Source organism: Salvelinus fontinalis, chromosome 15, assembly GCF_029448725.1.
Source record: "Salvelinus fontinalis isolate EN_2023a chromosome 15, ASM2944872v1, whole genome shotgun sequence".
NCBI classification, from domain to species: Eukaryota; Metazoa; Chordata; class Actinopteri; order Salmoniformes; family Salmonidae; genus Salvelinus; species Salvelinus fontinalis.
The window spans coordinates 14,139,446-14,158,347 of record NC_074679.1 but is presented as its reverse complement, the minus strand read 5'-3'; the positions used below and the strand labels follow the sequence as shown (position 1 = coordinate 14,158,347).

At 41.8% G+C, this 18,902-nt stretch overlaps 1 protein-coding gene across 3 annotated transcripts in view; it reads right to left on the bottom strand.

Moving 5' to 3' along the window:
• Window positions 1-18,902, bottom strand: part of LOC129811452 (prepronociceptin-like) — a 36,722-nt gene that overhangs the window by 15,434 nt on the left and 2,386 nt on the right. The window contains exon 2 of one of the 3 annotated variants that reach the window (XM_055862757.1): window positions 537-661. The exons of 1 other annotated variant lie outside the window; for it this stretch is intronic. The gene's annotated coding sequence lies outside the window, so the exon portion shown is untranslated. The remainder of the gene's footprint in view (window positions 1-536; window positions 662-18,902) is intronic. One more of the 3 variants, XM_055862758.1, reaches the window with a different exon arrangement.

Sequence of the window (18,902 nt, the reverse complement as noted above, 5' to 3'; positions counted from 1 at the left end):
GGCAAGTGATTATAAAGTACGGGAGTGAATTAAGATTACTATACGCAGGGATCTGGCAGGGCGGACATTGGAGGGGGTGGCGATGGTGTGCTCTTAAAACCACCTTAGTGATTTTTAGCTTGGCCTGTGGCTCATGGCTAGACATAGACAAGTTGAAGGGAAGGTAATAAGATTATGGCTGAAGCATGATGTTCTCTGTGGATGTTTTATAGAGTAACTACAGTATATGGACTGTTTGATAGACCAAGGACCGTACAATATATGGACTGTTTGATAGACCAAGGACCGTACAGTATATGGACAGTTTGATAGACCAAGGACCATACAGTATATGGACTGTTTGATAGAGCAAGGACCATACAGTATATGGACTGCTTGATAGACAAAGGACCATAAAGTATATGGACTGCTTGATAGACAAAGGACCATACAGTATATGGACTGTTTGATAGACAAAGGACCATACAGTATATGGACTGTATATGGCAGGGGTAATCAAAACCCAGCCTGGAGGTCTGGAGTGCCCTGCTGGTTACCTTTTCTACCTGGTAGGTAATAAATTCTTGATTGATGTCACTGGTTGGCCAGAAAGTCCACTAAACTGGTGTCTCCGGTCGGAATCAGTCCGTGATTATCTGGCTCGAAGGCGCTAGTGAAGGCACTGGAAAAAGGAAAGAAAGACTGAAAATCACTAGTACTTCTAGACTCAAGGTCTGGATGTGAGAAAAGGGGACATGGGATTGAAATGAGATATGGGATACCCAAGGAGTTAACACTGTACTCTTTCATTGATTTATTCAACCTTTATTTTGACAGGGAGTCATGTCTTACCAGGGTCTCTTTTCCAGGTGAGCTCTGTAACTATACAATATACACATCAATACAATACGAAAAGCACAACAGATATACAAAACACAGTCATAGAAAACAAACCCATTTTACATGAAACATGTCCTCAATCTACTGTCTGAAATTCAGTAGAGGCACAAAATCATCCAATTTTAGGGGTTTGGAGATTTCACTCTTCACTCGGGCAACAAGTGCTCTTACCTAGTCACTAAAACTGTTTATTGTATGCTCGTTGCAAGGGTAGCTCATCCAGATACATTACTGATAAGAAATAGGGAGACTCCCTCGATGATAGTTCATTACTAGACAAAAGCAGCCATGCCAGTACCAGTACCAGTGTTAAATACCATTGGGTCTGAGCCACTTATAGGATTGACAAATGAGCCGTGTGCTGAAAGCACCATTGGGTTCTCAAACTCCATTGAGCACCCTAGTGTGTGTGTGTGTGTGTGTGTGTGTGTGTGTGTGTGTGCGTGTGCGTGTGCGTGTGCGTGTGCGTGTGCGTGTGCGTGTGCGTGTGCGTGTGCGTGTGCGTGTGCGTGTGTGTGTGTGTGTGTGTGTGTGTGTGTGTGTGTGTGTGTGTGTGTGTGTGTGTGTGTGTGTGTGTGAGATGGTATGGTGGGACAAGGGGTTTTCCCCCGGGAAACAGACGTTTAGAATGACTGACGATGTCACTATCGATAGGAAGGCATCATCAGGAAGGCCAATATGGCCAATATACCACGGCTAAAGGCTGTTCTTATGCATAACGCAGCACAGAGTGCCTAGATACAGCCCTTGACCTTGGTATATTGGCCATATACCACAAATCCTTGAGGTGCCTTATTACTATTATAAACTGGTTACCAACATAATTAGAACAATAAATAAGTCATTTTGTGTCATACCGCTGGTATATTGTCTGATATACCACAGCTTTCAGCCAATCAGCATCCAGGACCCAAACTACTCAGTTTCTAAGAATGTATTATGACATCAGAACAGGGTGTGGTTGTGGCCAAGTGTGAAAATGCACTCCAAAGTCATGGATAATTGGGTCAATCCATAAGACTGCTAAATAGCCAGACTGCTAAATAGTCAATTTATGATACCCAAACTATCTGCACTGACTCTATCTTGCACTGACCCTACGTACACTCACTAGACTATATATACACACCATATACACACTCACTAGACTACATACACACACCATCTACACACTCACTAGACTATATATACACACCATATACACACTCACTAGACTATATATACACACCATATACACACTCACTAGACTATATATACACACCATATACACACTCACTAGACTATATATACACACACCATATACACACTCACTAGACTATATATACACACCATCTACACACTCACTAGACTATATATACACACTATATGCACACTCACTAGACTATGTATACATGAATAAGGACAAATATTTAGAGGAATTGCAGATATTGTAGCTAACTGTCAGAAAAGCCCTCTACAAGCATAGATATGATAAAAGAAGAACTGGAATGACTTGCCCTTTAGTCCAGCGTATTGTGTTATCATTGCACTTATTAGCCTTTAAAGTAGAGGGAGAGGCCAACAAAAAAACATCCATGCGTAAATAATCCGGATTTAACACTTTCCTCGAGATTAGTAATTTGTTTTACATTTCCTAGCCTTGATGAGGACACTGCGGTAATGAGAAAAGTGTTAAGAGAACAACAGAGAAATAGAAGACTGGTGACGTCACCGGAACCACAGAATAAGAATGGATTCTAATTCAAATTCTTCTGTGGAAAAGCATTGTGTGTCTAACATGGTGAACGTTCAAGATCAGAACATACAGCATAATCACATAGCTAGAACTGAAATGGAATTAAAGTTGGTATACTAGAGCCAGAGAGAGAGAGTGAAGGAGGGATTTGCGGTTTGCCAATGTTGGTGCATAGCAGCATACCATTCAACATCTTTGAGATAGAGACATTATTTTGGATGTTTTTTTACTTAGACATCCATAGTCAGACAGCATATTGCCAGGCACAATGCTGTATTGTCTATTCTTTCCCCAGTGTCTGGAGAGTTTGTCCTGGAGCTCTCATTCTATCCTTCACACCTCCAGACCCTCTCCAGGTCCCCCTCTCCAGGTCCCCCTCTTCACGTCCCCCTTTCCAGGTCCTCCTCACCAGGTCCTCCTATTCACGTCCCCCTCTCCAGGTCCCCCTCTCCAGGTCCCCCTCTTCACGTCCCCCTTTCCAGGTCCTCCTCACCAGGTCCTCCTATTCACGTCCCCCTCTCCATGTCCCCCTCTCCATGTCCCCCTCTCCAGGTCCTCCTCTCCACATCCCCCTCTCCAGGTCCTCCTCTCCACATCCCCCTCACCAGGTCCTCCTCTCCACCTCCCCCTCACCAGGTCCTCTCCACATCCCCCTCACCAGGTCCTCTCCACCTCCCCCTCACCAGGTCCTCTCCACCTCCCCCTCACCAGGTCCTCCTCTCCACATCCCCCTCACCAGGTCCTCTCCACCTCCCCCTCACCAGGTCCTCTCCACCTCCCCCTCACCAGGTCCTCCTCTCCACATCCCCCTCTCCAGGTCCTCCTCTCCACATCCCCCTCTCCAGGTCCTCCTCTCCACCTCCCCCTCACCAGGTCCACTCCACCTCCCCCTCACCAGGTCCTCCTCTCCACATCCCCTCTCCACATCCCCTCTCCACCTCCCCCTCACCAGGTCCTCCTCTCCACATCCCCTCTCCACATCCCCCTCTCCACATCCCCCTCTCCAGGTCCTCCTCTCCGCGTCCTCCTCTCTAGGTCCCCCTCTCCACATCCCCTCTCCACATCCCCTCTCCACATCCCCCGCTCCACATCCCCCTCTCCGCGTCCTCCTCTCCAGGTCCTCCTCTCCGCGTCCTCCTCTCCAGGTCCTCCTCTCTGCGTCCTCCTCTCCAGGTCCCCCTCTCCCGATAACCCAGCTGTAATCATCTAATTAACTGGCTTATTACTGAGGAAGTCACTTAATTAAACACAGTAATTGGGTCAATCCATAAGACTGCTAAATAGCCAGGCTGCTAAATAGTCAATTTATGGTACCCAAACTATCTGCACTGACTCTATCTTGCACTGACCCTACGTACACTCACTAGACTATATATACACACCATATACACACTCACTAGACTATATATACACACACCATCTACACACTCACTAGACTATATATACACACCATATACACACTCACTAGACTATATATACACACCATATACACACTCACTAGACTATATATACACACCATATACACACTCACTAGACTATATATACACACCATATACACACTCACTAGACTATATATACACACCATATACACACTCACTAGACTATATATACACACACCATCTACACACTCACTAGACTATATATACACACCATATACACACTCACTAGACTATATATACACACCATATACACACTCACTAGACTATATATACACACCATATACACACTCACTAGACTATATATACACACACCATCTACACACTCACTAGACTATATATACACACCATATACACACTCACTAGACTATATATACACACCATATACACACTCACTAGACTATATATACACACACCATCTACACACTCACTAGACTATATATACACACCATATACACACTCACTAGACTATATATACACACACCATATACACACTCACTAGACTATATATACACACCATATACACACTCACTAGACTATATATACACACACCATCTACACACTCACTAGACTATATATACACACCATATACACACTCACTAGACTATATATACACACACCATATACACACTCACTAGACTATATATACACACACCATATACACACTCACTAGACTATATATACACACACCATATACACACTCACTAGACTATATATACACACCATATACACACTCACTAGACTACATACACACACCATCTACACACTCACTAGACTATATATACACACCATATACACACTCACTAGACTATATATACACACCATATACACACTCACTAGACTATATATACACACCATATACACACTCAATAGACACATACACACACCATCTACACATTCACTAGACTATACATACACACCATCTACACACTCACTAGACACATACACACACCATCTACACATTCACTAGACTATATATACACACACCATCTACACACTCACTAGACTATATATACACACCATATACACTCACTAGACTATATATACACACACTACATACAGTACCAGTCAAAAGATTGGACACACCTACTCATTCAAGGGTTTTTCTTTATTTTAACTAGTGAAGAGATCAAAACTATGAAATAATACAAATTGAATCATGTAGTAACCAATTTTGTTTTTAATAAATCAAAATATATGTTATATTTTATATTCTTCAAAGTAGCCACCCATTGCCTTGATGACAGCTTTGCACAGTCTTGGCATTCTCTCAGTCAGCTTCACGAGGAATGCTTTTCCAACAGTCTTGAAGGAGTTCCTACATATGCTGTGAACTTGTTGGCTGGTTTTCCTTCACTCTGCGGTCCAACTCAACCCAAACCATCTCAGTTGGTTGAGGTCAGGTGATTGTCTGGACCCTTTCTTTCTAAAATTATCTGCTGAAATTGTTGCCAGCTCTATTACTAGCCTGTTCAACCTCTCTTTCGTGTCGTCTGAGATTCCCAAAGATTGGAAAGCAGCTGCGGTCATCCCCCTCTTCAAAGGGGGGGACACTCTTGACTCAAACTGCTACAGACCTATATCTATCCTACCCTGTCTTTCTAAGGTCTTCGAAAGCCAAGTCAACAAACAGATTACTGACCATTTCGAATCCCACCATACCTTCTCCGCTATGTAATCTGGTTTCAGAGCTGGTCATGGGTGCACCTCAGCCACGCTCAAAGTCCTAAACGATATCTTAACCGCCATCAATAAGAAACAATACTGTGCAGCCGTATTCATTGACCTGGCCAAGGCTTTCGACTCTGTCAATCACCACATCCTCATCGGCAGACTCGACAGCCTTGGTTTCTCAAATGATTGCCTCGCCTGGTTCATCAACTACTTCTCTGATAGAGTTCAGTGTGTCAAATCGGAGGGTCTGTTGTACGGGCCTCTGGGAGTCTCTATGGGAGTGCCACAGGGTTCAATTCTTGGACCGACTCTCTTCTCTGTATACATCAATGATGTCGCTCTTGCTGCTGGTGAGTCTCTGATCCACCTCTACGCAGACGACACCATTCTGTATACTTCTGGCCCTTCTTTGGACACTGTGTTAACAACCCTCCAGGCGAGCTTCAATGCCATACAACTCTCCTTCCGTGGCCTCCAATTGCTCCTAAATACAAGTAAAACTAAATGCATGCTCTTCAACCGATCGCTGCCTGCACCTGCCCGCCTGTCCAACATCACTACTCTGGACGGCTCTGATTTAGAATATGTGGACAACTACAAATACCTAGGTGTCTGGTTAGACTGTAAACTCTCCTTCTAGACTCACATCAAACATCTCCAATCCAAAGTTAAATCTAGAATTGGCTTCCTATTTCGCAACAAAGCATCCTTCGCTCATGCTGCCAAACATACCCTTGTAAAACTGACCATCCTACCGATCCTCGACTTTGGTGATGTCATTTACAAAATAGCCTCCAATACCCTACTCAATAAATTGTGATAGACTGTGATGCAGTCTATCACAGTGCCATCCGTTTTGTCACCAAAGCCCCATATACTACCCACCACTGCGACCTGTACGCTCTCGTTGGCTGGCCCTCGCTTCATACTCGTCGCCAAACCCACTGGCTCCAGGTCATCTACAAGACCCTGCTAGGTAAAGTCCCCCCTTATCTCAGCTCGCTGGTGACCATAGCAGCACCCACCTGTAGCACGCGCTCCAGCAGGTATATCTCTCTGGTCACCCCCAAAACCAATTCTTCCTTTGGACGTCTCTCCTTCCAGTTCTCTGTTGTCAATGACTGGAACGAACTACAAAAATCTCTGAAACACTTATCTCCCTCACTAGCTTTAAGCACCAGCTGTCAGAGCAGCTCACAGATTACTGCACCTGTACATAGCCCATCTATAATTTAGCCCAAACAACTACCTCTTTCCCTACTGTATTTATTTATTTATTCATTTTGCTCCTTTGCACCCCATTATTTCTATCTCTACTTTGCACATTCTTCCACTGCAAATCAACCATTCCAGTGTTTTACTTGCTATATTGTATTTACTTCGCCACCATGGCCTATTTTTGCCTTCACCTCCCTTATCTCACCTCACTTGCTCACATTGTATATAGACTTATTTTTCTACTGTATTATTGACTGTATGTTTGTTTTACTCCATGTGTAACTCTGTGTTGCTGTATGTGTCGAACTGCTTTGCTTTATCGTGGCCAGGTCGCAATTGTAAATGAGAACTTGTTCTCAACTTGACTACCTAGTTAAATAAAGGTGAAATTTTAAAAAAAAATTACAAAATTGTGGAGGCCAGGTCATCTGATGCAGCACTCCATCACTCTCCTTCTTGGTCAAAGTGCCCTTACACAGCCTGGAGGTGTGTTCTGGGTCATTGTCCTGTTGAAAAACAAATGATAGTCCCAGATGGGATGGCATTGAATTCTAAATAAATCACAGACAGTGTCACCAGCAAAGCACCCCCACACCATCACATCTCCACCACCTAGCCTACCTGGTTAAATAAAGGTGAAATATATATATATGTTTTTAACCACAAAGACACGGTGGTCTCACAAAGACACGTTGGTTGGAACCAAAAATCTCAAATTTGGACTCATCAGACCAAAGGACAGATTTCCACCGGTCTAATGTCCATTGCTCGTGTTTCATGCCCCAAGCAGATCTCTTCTTCCTATTGGTGTCCTTTAGTAGTGGTTTCTTTGCAGCGATTCTACCATGAAAGCCTGATTCACTCAATCTCCTCTGAACAGTTGATGTTGAGATGTCTGTTATTTGAACTCTTTGAATCATTTCTTTAGGCTGCAATCTGAGGTGCAGTTAACCCTAATGAGTTTATCCTCTCCAGCAAAGGTACCTCTGGGTCTTCTTTTCCTGTGGCAAATTGATCAGAAATACAGTGTAGACATTGTTAATGACTATTGTATGACTATTGTAGCTGGAAACGGCTGATTTTTAATTGAATATCTACATAGGCGTACCGAGGCCCATTATCAGCAACCATCACTCCTGTGTTCCAATGGCACGTTGTGTTAGCTAATCCAAGTTTATAATTTTAAAAGGCTAATTGATCATTAGAAAACCCTTTTGCAATTATGTTAGCGTAGCTGAAAACTGTTGTCCTGATTAAAGAGCATTAAAACTGGCCTTCTTTAGACTAGTTGAGTATCTGGAGCATCAGCATTTGTGGGTTCGATTACAGGCTCAAAATGTCCAGAAACAAAGAACTTTCTTCTGAAACTCGTCAGTCTATTCTTGTTCTGAGAAATGAAGACTATTCCATGCGAGAAACTGCCAAGAAACTGAAGATCATGTACAACGCTGTGTGCTACTCCCTTCATAGAACAGCGCAAACTGGCTCTAACCAGAATAGAAAGAGGATTGGGAGACCCCGGTGCACAACTGAGCAAGAGGACAAGTACATTACAGTGTCTAGTTTGAGAAACATACGCCTCACAAGTCCTCAACTGGCAGCTTCATTAAATAGTACCTGTAAAACACGTCTCAACATCAAAAGTGAAGAGGCGACTCCGGGATGTTGGCCTTCTAGACAGAGTTGCAAAGAAAAAGCCATATCTGAGACTGGCCAATAAAAATAAAAGATTAAGATGGGTAAAAGAACACAAACACTGGACAGAGGAAGATTGGAAAAAGTGTTATCGACAGACTAATCTAAGTTTGAGATGTTCGGATCACAAAGAACATTCGTGAGACGCAGAAAAAATGAAAAGATGCTGGAGGAGTGCTTGAAGCTATCTGTCAAGCATGGTGGAAGCAATGTGATGGTCTGGGGGTGCTTTGGTGGTGGTAAAGAGGGAGATTTGTACAGGGTTAAAGGGATCTTGAAGAAGGAAGGTTATGATTCCATTTTGCAACGCCATGCCATACCCTGAGGATGGCGCTTAATTGGAGCCAATCTCCTCTTATAACAGGACATTGACCCAAAGCACAGCTCCAAACTATGCAATAACTATTTAGGGAAGAAGCAGTCAGCTGGTATTCTGTCTATAATGGAGTGGCCAGCACAGTCACCGGATCTCAAACCTATTGAGCTGTTGTGGGAGCAGCTTGACTGTATGGTACATAAAAAGTGCCCATCAAGCCAGTCCAATTTGTGGGAGGTGCTTCAGGAAGCATGGGGGAAATCTCTTCAGTTTACCTCAACAAATTGACAGCTAGAATGCCAAAGGTCTGCAAGGCTGTAATTGCTGCAAATGGAGGATTCTTTGATGAAAGCAGTTTGTAGGACACAATTATTATTTCAATTGAAAATCATTATTTCTAACATCTTGACTATATTTCCTATTCATTTCATGTATGTTGTAAGTGACCCCAAACTTTTGAACGGTAGTGTATATTTTTTATATATTTAACCTTATTTAACTGGGAAAGTCAGATAAGAACAAATTATTATTTACAATGGCGGCCTACACCGGCCAAACCCGGACGATGCTGGGCCAATTGTGCGCCGCCCTATGGGACTCCCAATCACGGCCGGTTGTGATACAGCCTGGATTCGAAACAGGGTGTCTGTAGTGACAACTCTAACACTGAGATGCAGTGCCTTAGAGCGCTGCACCACCCGGGAGCCCCAGGACTAATATGGACTTGGTCTTTTACCAAATAGGGATATCTTCTGTATACCACCCCTACAATGTCACAACACAACTGATTGGCTCAAACGCATTAAGAAGGAAAGAAATTAATTGAAATGCATTCCAGGTGACTAACCCTTGAAGCTGGTTGAGAGAATGTCAGAGTGTGCAAAGCTGTCATCAAGGCAAAGGGTGGTTACTTCAAATATAACATATATTTTGATTTGTTTAACGCTTTTTTGGTTACTACGTGATTCCATATGTATTATTTCATAGTTTTGATGTCTTCACTGTTATTCTGCAATGTAAAAAATAAAATAAAATAAAGAAAAACCCTGGAATGAGTAGGGGTGTCCAAACTTTTGACTGGTACTGTATATATATTCTTGTGTATTTTATTTTATTCCTCGTGCTACTATTTAATTTAAAAATTTTAAACTCTGTGTTGTTCAAACTCTGCATTGTTGGCAAGGGCTCGTAAGCAAGCATTTCATGGTAAAATTGACACTAGTTGTATTCAGCGCATGTAAGCAACATTTTCTTAATTTGATTTGATTCATCAAAGTCCTCTGGTGAATCTGACTGCTAGACCTGCTAATAATAACCTAGGAATCGTCCACAGGGTCTGTGTCTCTCCTGACTGTCTGTACCCATTACAGCAGGGGTGGGCAGCACCAGTCCTCGGAGGCCAGAGTGGACACACCTTTCCGCATCCCTAGCAAACACATCTGATTAAATGAATTGCATTCTAAACTGAAGATCATGATTCTTGGAGTCGGGTATGTTAGCTGGGACTGGGTCAAAAGTGTGACACGAATCAGGCCGCTGAGGACTGGAGTTGTCCACCTCTACACTACACTCATCCCTGTGAGCAAAATATGTTAAAAATACTTATTTTTGGTTGAAAATACGTATTATGTATTTTAACATCTTGTGCTCACTGGATTAGTAATAGGACCAGTATATTCTTTGATGGAGTAGACAGATCAGTTATAATCACTAATAATGTTGACCATTTCAAATAATAGTAGATTGTAAACACATTGCATCAACTTTACATCCAGTGAGGTGACTGTGTCAAAAACATTTCAACCTCATGACTTCAATGGTCAAATAAAGAAAAGATAGTAGGATAGAATGGTACTGAGAGGAAATTAATAGCCACAACCTTAACCGAGACTGACAGTCACGACGATATACCACACATCAGCCTCATCATCCTCAATACCATACACCTCTAACTCTATCAATAAAATAAATCACTATCTTACTCCTCTTCTATCACCATCAACAGTATATTATCTGTCCCTTAAATGTCTTCCACCCCGCAAACCCACGTCAATATTGGTCCCACAGCACCACTGATCAATATAGAGATGGATTAATATAAATTTAGAGATATCCTCCAATGCTTTCACCATCCACGTAATCAATGGCTGGTTAAGGCTAGCAAGGGATACATCTCGATTAATGGGTTTCAACCCATCAGCAGTAACTCTGTTAAATGTGTCAGATGAGGAAACTAAGGGTCACATGGCCCGCTCACACACGCACAAATGCAAGTACACACACACACACGCACGCACACACATCAGTCATGAGACAGTGACTAGGCCCTTTGATCAGATTGACAACCATGTTGATACAGTACACATCCCAGTCACCCAGCTGGCTGTGGGCAGAGTGTATTATTGTATTTATTAGGGTGTATATTCACCTACCATTGTTGATGGATCAAATGTGACATGTGATTATAACTTTGTCACCAAGCCACAGGCCAAAACAGGGACAGCACACAGTCGTCAAAGCTTGTGGCAAATAATTCCCATGTATTCATTACAACTGGCAAGTACATTTTACATTTTTTACTTTGAGCTTTTTCACAATATGAAGACCAAATACATTTTGAATACATTTCAATACCAGCAGCCCACCTGATTCAAATGTTTCACTAATCCACAAGCACAGGTACAGTTACAATAGGTGGAATGGAAGCGCTCGAGGTCAGGTTTGGGAAACACTGATCCATCACAAACCTCACCACATCATAAACACACACCCCGTTCACACTATCACCAAACCACTCATCATTCACCATCATTGACACCATCATTCTACCATCACTGACACCATCATTCCAACATCCTTGACACCATCATTCCACCGTCATTGGGACATCATTCCACCATCATTAACACCATCATTGCCACCATCAATGACACCATCATGCCACCATCATTGGCACCATCATTGACATCATCATTGACACCATCATGCCACAATCATTGGCACACCATTTCACCTTCGTTGACACCATCATTCACCATCATTCACCATCATTGACACCATCATTCCACCATCATTGACACAGCATTCCACCATCATTCCACCATCATTAACACCACCATTCCACCATCATTGACACCATCATTCCCCATCATTGACACCATCATTCCACCACCATTGACACAGCATTCCACCATCATTTCACCATCATTGACACCATCATTCCAACATCATTGATTTCATCAGTCACCATCATTCCACCATAATTGACACCATTGTTGACACCATCATTCCATCATCATTGACACCATCATTGACACCGTTATGCCACCATCCTTGACGCCATCATTCCACCATTATTAATACAAAAAAAATATTATCTGTGATGTGCTAGATGCATTGTTAAAGATTAATGTAAAAAAAAATCCACTGGGGCTGATATGCTTGATTCATTGTTGCTGCAGCTCTCTGGCCCCCTGATTGTTGAATCTTTAACACATATGTTTTACCTGACGATTATATCTGGTACTATCCCCAAGGTTTGGAAGGCGGCCCATGTACTCCCCCTTCACAAAGGTGTTGACCTCTGTGACCTAAATAATTACCGCCCTATTTCTAAACTTTCTTGCCTAGCTAAAATATTACAATCCTTGATTAATTTTCAGCTAAGATCTTTCTTATCTTTGAATGTATTCTAAATGTGCATCAGTCAGGGTTTAGACCAAGTCATAGCTCTATCTTTGCTGCATCCCTAATTATAAATAATGTGGTTAACTGTATGGACAAAAGGCAACATTGTGCTGCCTCTTCACTGACCTGTCAAAGGCTTTCGATACTGTTGATCACTCACTGCTAATTCAGAGGCTTTTCTCAATTAGCCTAGACCTGGCTGCATGTAACTGGTTTAAAAATTACTTGACAGATATAAGTCAATGTGTATCTACTGATGGTGTTAAATCAGGTTTCCTGGATATTATGAAAGGTGTACCACAGGGATCAATTCTGGGTTCTGTATTTTTCACAGTTGACATTAACAACTTGTCTGTAAAAACATTTTACCTGCACTTGTATGCCGATGATACTGTTGTGTAGGCTATTGCTCCCAAAGTTGACCAGGCACTATCTGAAATACAGCCTGCCTTCATTGTATTACAGAAAATCTTTATTGAAATTAGTATTGAATGCAGGTAAAACTAAGTATATGTTGTTCTTTAGAGTGCATAAAAATAACAATGATGATTTAAGCATATGTACTTTAGATCGTGTTCCTGCTTACAAATATCTGGCCATCTGGATAGATGAAAAGCTTTCTTTTAAACATAAGAATTATTGTAAGTTTTAGTCACAGGCCAGCTCGTGGGAAGTGACAAAGAGCTCTTATAGGACCAAGGCACAAATAATAATATAATAATAATCAATAATTTTGCTTTTTATTTAACCATCTTACATATAAAACTTTATTTGCTCATCGAAAATTGTGAATAACTCAATACAAGTTAATGAGAAGGTTGTGGTTGAAAGGATGCACATAACTCTGCAATGTTGGGTTGTATTGGAGAGAGTCTCAGTCTTAAATCATTTTCCACACACAGTCTGTGCCTGTATTTAGTTTTCATGCTAGTGAGGGCCGAGAATCCACTCTCACATAGATACATGGTTGCAAAGGGCATCAGTATCTTAACAGAGCGATTTGCCAAGGCATGATAATCTGAGAGCAGCCCAATCCAGAAATCTGGCAGTGGCTTCTGATTAAATAAAAATTTCTCGGAACCGCTTGTTGCAATTTCGATGAGGCTCTCTTGTTCAGATATTGGTAAGTGAACTGGAGGCAGGGCATGAAAGGGATAACGAATCCAGTTGTTTGTGTCATCCGTTTTGGGGAATTCCCTGCGTAAATGCACACCCAACTCACTCAGGTGCTTCGCTATATCACATTTGACATTATCCGTAAGCTTGAGTTCATTTGCACACAAAAAAATCATACAATGATGGAAGACCTGTGTGTTGTCCTTGTTAATGCAGACAGAGAAGAGCTCCAACTTCTTAGTCAGCCTCAATTTTGTCCCACACACTGAATATAGTTGCTGACAGTCCCTGTAATCCTAGAATCAGATCATTCAGGCGAGAAAAAACATCACCCAGATAGGCCAGTTGTATGAGAAACTCGACATCATGCAAGTGGTCAGACAAGTGCAAATTATAGTCAGTAAAGAAAACTTTAAGCTCGTCTCTCAATTAAAAAACGTGTCAATACTTTGCCCCTTGATAACCAGCGCACTTCTGTATGTTGTAAAAGCTTTACATGGTCGCTGCCCATATCATTGCATAGTGCAGAAAATACACAAGAGCAGGTGCCTTGCTTTTTAACAAAGTTAACCATTTTCACTGTAGTGTCCAAAACGTCTTTCAAGCTGTCAGGCATTGCCTTGGCAGCAAGAGCCTCTCGGTGGATGCTGCAGTGTACCCAAGTGGCGTCGGAGCAACTGCTTGCACTCGCGTTACCTCCTCACTATGTGTCCCTGTCATGGCTTTTGCACCATCAGTACAGATACCAACATGAGCAGCAGCTTTGTTTGGCTACATACGGACCGTTAGTGGAATTCCTGTGAGAGAATAACGGTTAATGTGATTGGATGTTAATTATTTGACTAGGCTACCTGTATTTGACATTGTGTTGTTATTTCGCTGAACACAAGATGGTTTAAACGTATTTTTGTCAGTGAAATGAGGCCACTCAGGCGAGAAGAAAAGCTCACCCAAATGTATAGCCCCGTTGGAAAATATAAATGGATTGTTTGAAAATGTGAAGAAAATAATGTGAATCCCATTTTTATTTGGCGTACCCCCAATGGCATTGCGCGTACCCCTGGGAATACCTGCTCTACATAGACATGTCTTATATGTGCAGAAAGCTTAAATTCTTGTTAATCTCACTGCACTGTCCAATTTACAGTAGCTATTATTATTCCACTATCATTAACGCCATCAGGCGCATTTCATCTATCACTAAAAGTTGATGAAGATGAACCCACAATCTGAACGGACCAACAAATATGGACAAATGACCATACCAAGGTGAGAACATTGTGAACCTGATGTGAAAATCTATCAATAAACCATAATATAATTATTAACCTAACATAGTAGGTGTAAAATAAACACCTGAAACTAGATCCCCTACATACTGGTCTTTAGGAGAAGGAAAAATCATCGTTTGACATGTTTCTATGAACTTTACGGATACCATTTGGATTTTTTGTCTGCCTGTTGTGACTGCGTTTGAGCTTATGGATTACTGAAGAAAACGTTTTGGATATAAAGAGAGACTTTATCGAACAAAAGGAACATTTATTGAGTAAATTATTGTCTTCTGAGTGCAACCATATAAAGATCATCAAAGGTAAGTGATTCATTTTATCTCTATTTCTGACTTGTGTAACTCTTCTACTTGGCTGGTTACTGTTTGTAATGATTTGTCTGCTGGGCTATGTTCTCAAATAATCGTAAGGTATGCTTTCGCCATAAAGCATTTTTTAAATCTGACACCGTGGTTGGATTCACAAGAATTAATCTTTAAACCTATGTAAAATATGTTTTGTTTTCTGAATTTTTATAATGAGTATTTCTGTATTTGAATTTGTCGCTCTGCAATCTCACTGGATGTTGGCCAGGTGGGACGCTAGCGTCCCACATACCCTAGAGAGGTTTTAACCAATCCAGTAAATGTGGAGGAGTAGATGCAGGCTCTTTTTCCATCTCCCCTGAAATCTGGAACATCCGGTTGTTAGAGACTAGTCAGAGGCTACATAACTATACACTGTCTTATACAGATGTAGGATCTTAATTTGATCACCCTGTTGCAGGCAAACTTAGACTTCTAGTGTATTTGAGGTTTCTGAGTTGAATTTCCCTTACGAAAAAACCCCTACAAAAATGTCCATTAATTATAATCCACATAATAATTCACATTTCCTGTTGTTGCGGGATTATTTTCCTGCTGTAGCAAACTGGCTCAAATTAATATCCTACATCTGTATTTAATAATAATAGCATAACACACCTGACTCAGACCTGCAGTGATGCTGTGAAAGGCAGCTGCAGAGTTGATGTGATGTGACACCCGTGATGTGGCAGACAAAGAACACCCCTGTCAGGAATTGAGGGGTAATGGACACAAAGTCCTCAACCACCGCCGTTTCCCCTCCAAACACATCTTGTCGCGTGTCATCCTGTTCAGCTCCTGTTTTATCCAACAAGGAAGAGCCACTTAGGAGAAAAGAAGAACAACGCTTTTTTTCATTATCTGCTTTTCAAGGGAGATTCAGGACTCTTCTCTGTAGGTTGTGTAAATGGGGTGGTGTTCCAGAAGGCACGACGTAATGAAAATGAGCGTTCTTATTGGATGAGTTAATGTTGCATGTCCCTATTTCAGTGTTTTAACATGTTTTCTTCCATTTCGTGCCTATCGAACACATGACCCAGGACACAACTTGTTGGAATGGGTTCTCAATTGGGGCTCTGCGTACTATAGGCTTATGCAAAACATAGTGTTTTTTTATTTTATTTCTCCCTCAAATCATCCGAGATTTGTAAAACGAATCCAGAATGGCATCCATATTAGGAATGCAGTTTGATGACTTTCAAATAGGGATCCCTTTAGTCTTAATGGGTTCTTTTTTCTCGAGCTGAGTGGCTGCCTTCTACTGCCGGTAGTAGTACTATACAACTGATCCACAACTATACGGGAGGGTTTCCAACAACTGTACAACTGTTACAAACTAGCGTAACATACACCATGTCACTGACATAACTCCAGAGTAGAACGTATCTTGGTCCTCTATCTGATGCTGAGGCCCGTTCAAACGGTTGCACAGAAGAACAACAGAGAGCTGATCAAGAGCTAATTTCACAGTTTCCTCAAATCTGTGTCGTGCCGGATGGGGAGAGCTTTGAATTATTTTCCCCCCAGGTCTGAGGAGGCCGCATCTAATTGTCTTGAAATCCTTTTAAAATCACATTTACACACTCCTCTCTCTTTCTCTCTCTTTTACACACACACACACACACACACACACATACACACACACACACACACACACACACACACACACACACACACACACACACACACACACACACACACACACACACACACACACACACACACACACACACACAGGCGAGCAAGTTCGTAGGCACGGAGGTATGCACACAGACACACGCACACACGCAGGCGAGCAAACATGCACACGCACACCAGCCAGGTCACCCGTGATACAAGTCAGTATTCGACATCCATCCAGGTCTGATGACATGACAATCGGCCACTAGGGGCAACAGTGAGCGATGTTACCTTCAAGTACGTTTTCAGCCTATCCCAAACCTTAACCCTTACCATAACCACTCTGAGTTAATGCCTAAACTTGACCCTAACCTTACAAATTTGAGTTAATGCGTAAACTTAACCTTAAACACTTCAAAATTTGACGTTTGAGAAACATGGAGGAACGTCTAATTCTGACGTGAGACTGTGAGAGCTGGTTGCGCGCACACACACACACACACACACACACACACACACACACACACACACACACACACACACACACACACACACACACACACACACACACACACACACACACACTCTCTTTATCTCTTTCTCTGTGTCTAATCAGAAGACGCAGACTAGGTGGAGAAAACCCTTTCCCTGAGAGGATATTATCCGTCTACTGGGTTTCACCCTGGGTCGTCTGTGCACCGTAAAGCTGTAAAAGCCCACTGAGCTAAAGGCTAAGCATTTGCTTAGGGAGCTAACGCAAGCCTAATTTGAAACACAGCGTATATATGGAGTATCTTCTGAGAAAACTAAAAGGCTAATTTGATTGAGTAGATTTCCATTGTGCTCTGAAACCTCTATCTATAATGAAGTTTGACCGATAGCAGCTCCAGTCAATTTGTAGCTTTGAACCTGACGTCCTGGGTCCCTCTGTGTCTTCACCTCTCTCTAGAAACTGCAATATTCACCCCCCGATTAGCCTTTATCTCCCACGGGGCAGCTAGCCATGTACAGCTTAAGCCTATAATCAGTTGAAAGCTAATCCTGATTGACTCCTTTGAACAAACCCAAATTGATATTGATTGATATTCAAAGAAAACCCCCTCCATCAAACCACTGTTCAACCAGGTATGGAATAAGCCTTTAAAATAATCTAGGTAACCAGGTATAGATTACGTTTATAATCAAAGCAAATTAAAAGACAGGAATTAAACTGATCCCGATTAACCCAATATTGGCTTTAGTAAGGAACATTGTATAATTTCTAAAAGAAACCATGTCCATCAAATGGCAGACAATTCTGATTCTATGTCAAATGAATGACAGAGGAACAAAAACTGCAGATGTGGGATCTTAATTTGAACCAGTTTTTGAACCTCAAATACACTACAGGTTTTACATTTCCTGCATTGCAGGAATGTTCTCCTGCAACAGGGTGATCACATTAAGATCCTACATCTGTATAGGACCCTGAGCACCTCACTAACACTCTTATATTGAATTAGTTCATTTAGGGTTGGTGCAGTAAGGCTTGTATGTTAACCCACTGCACTGCTAACTGTCTAGGGCTTTCCTCTAATTCACAGCACCAGAATAGCTCTAGGCAGTAAATATAATTCTAGTATGGGAGAGTGGGGTAAATTAAGCCAAAGAGGTAAGTTCAGTCACCATTGTTTCTAGGAAACCATACACAAAATTAATAATTTGACCAAATCTTTTTTTGAAATAGGTCATAATTGCATGGAGTCTGTGAAGGAAGAAACCACATGGAAAAAAAGTGGTCAGCAAGTTAGGCCCAAAAAATGGACTTTCACCAAATCAAATGAATGTATTGTGTTAGAGGTTTCATGATGCTTGTATCTAAACCAAAGTAGATAATTGTAAGATTGTTCT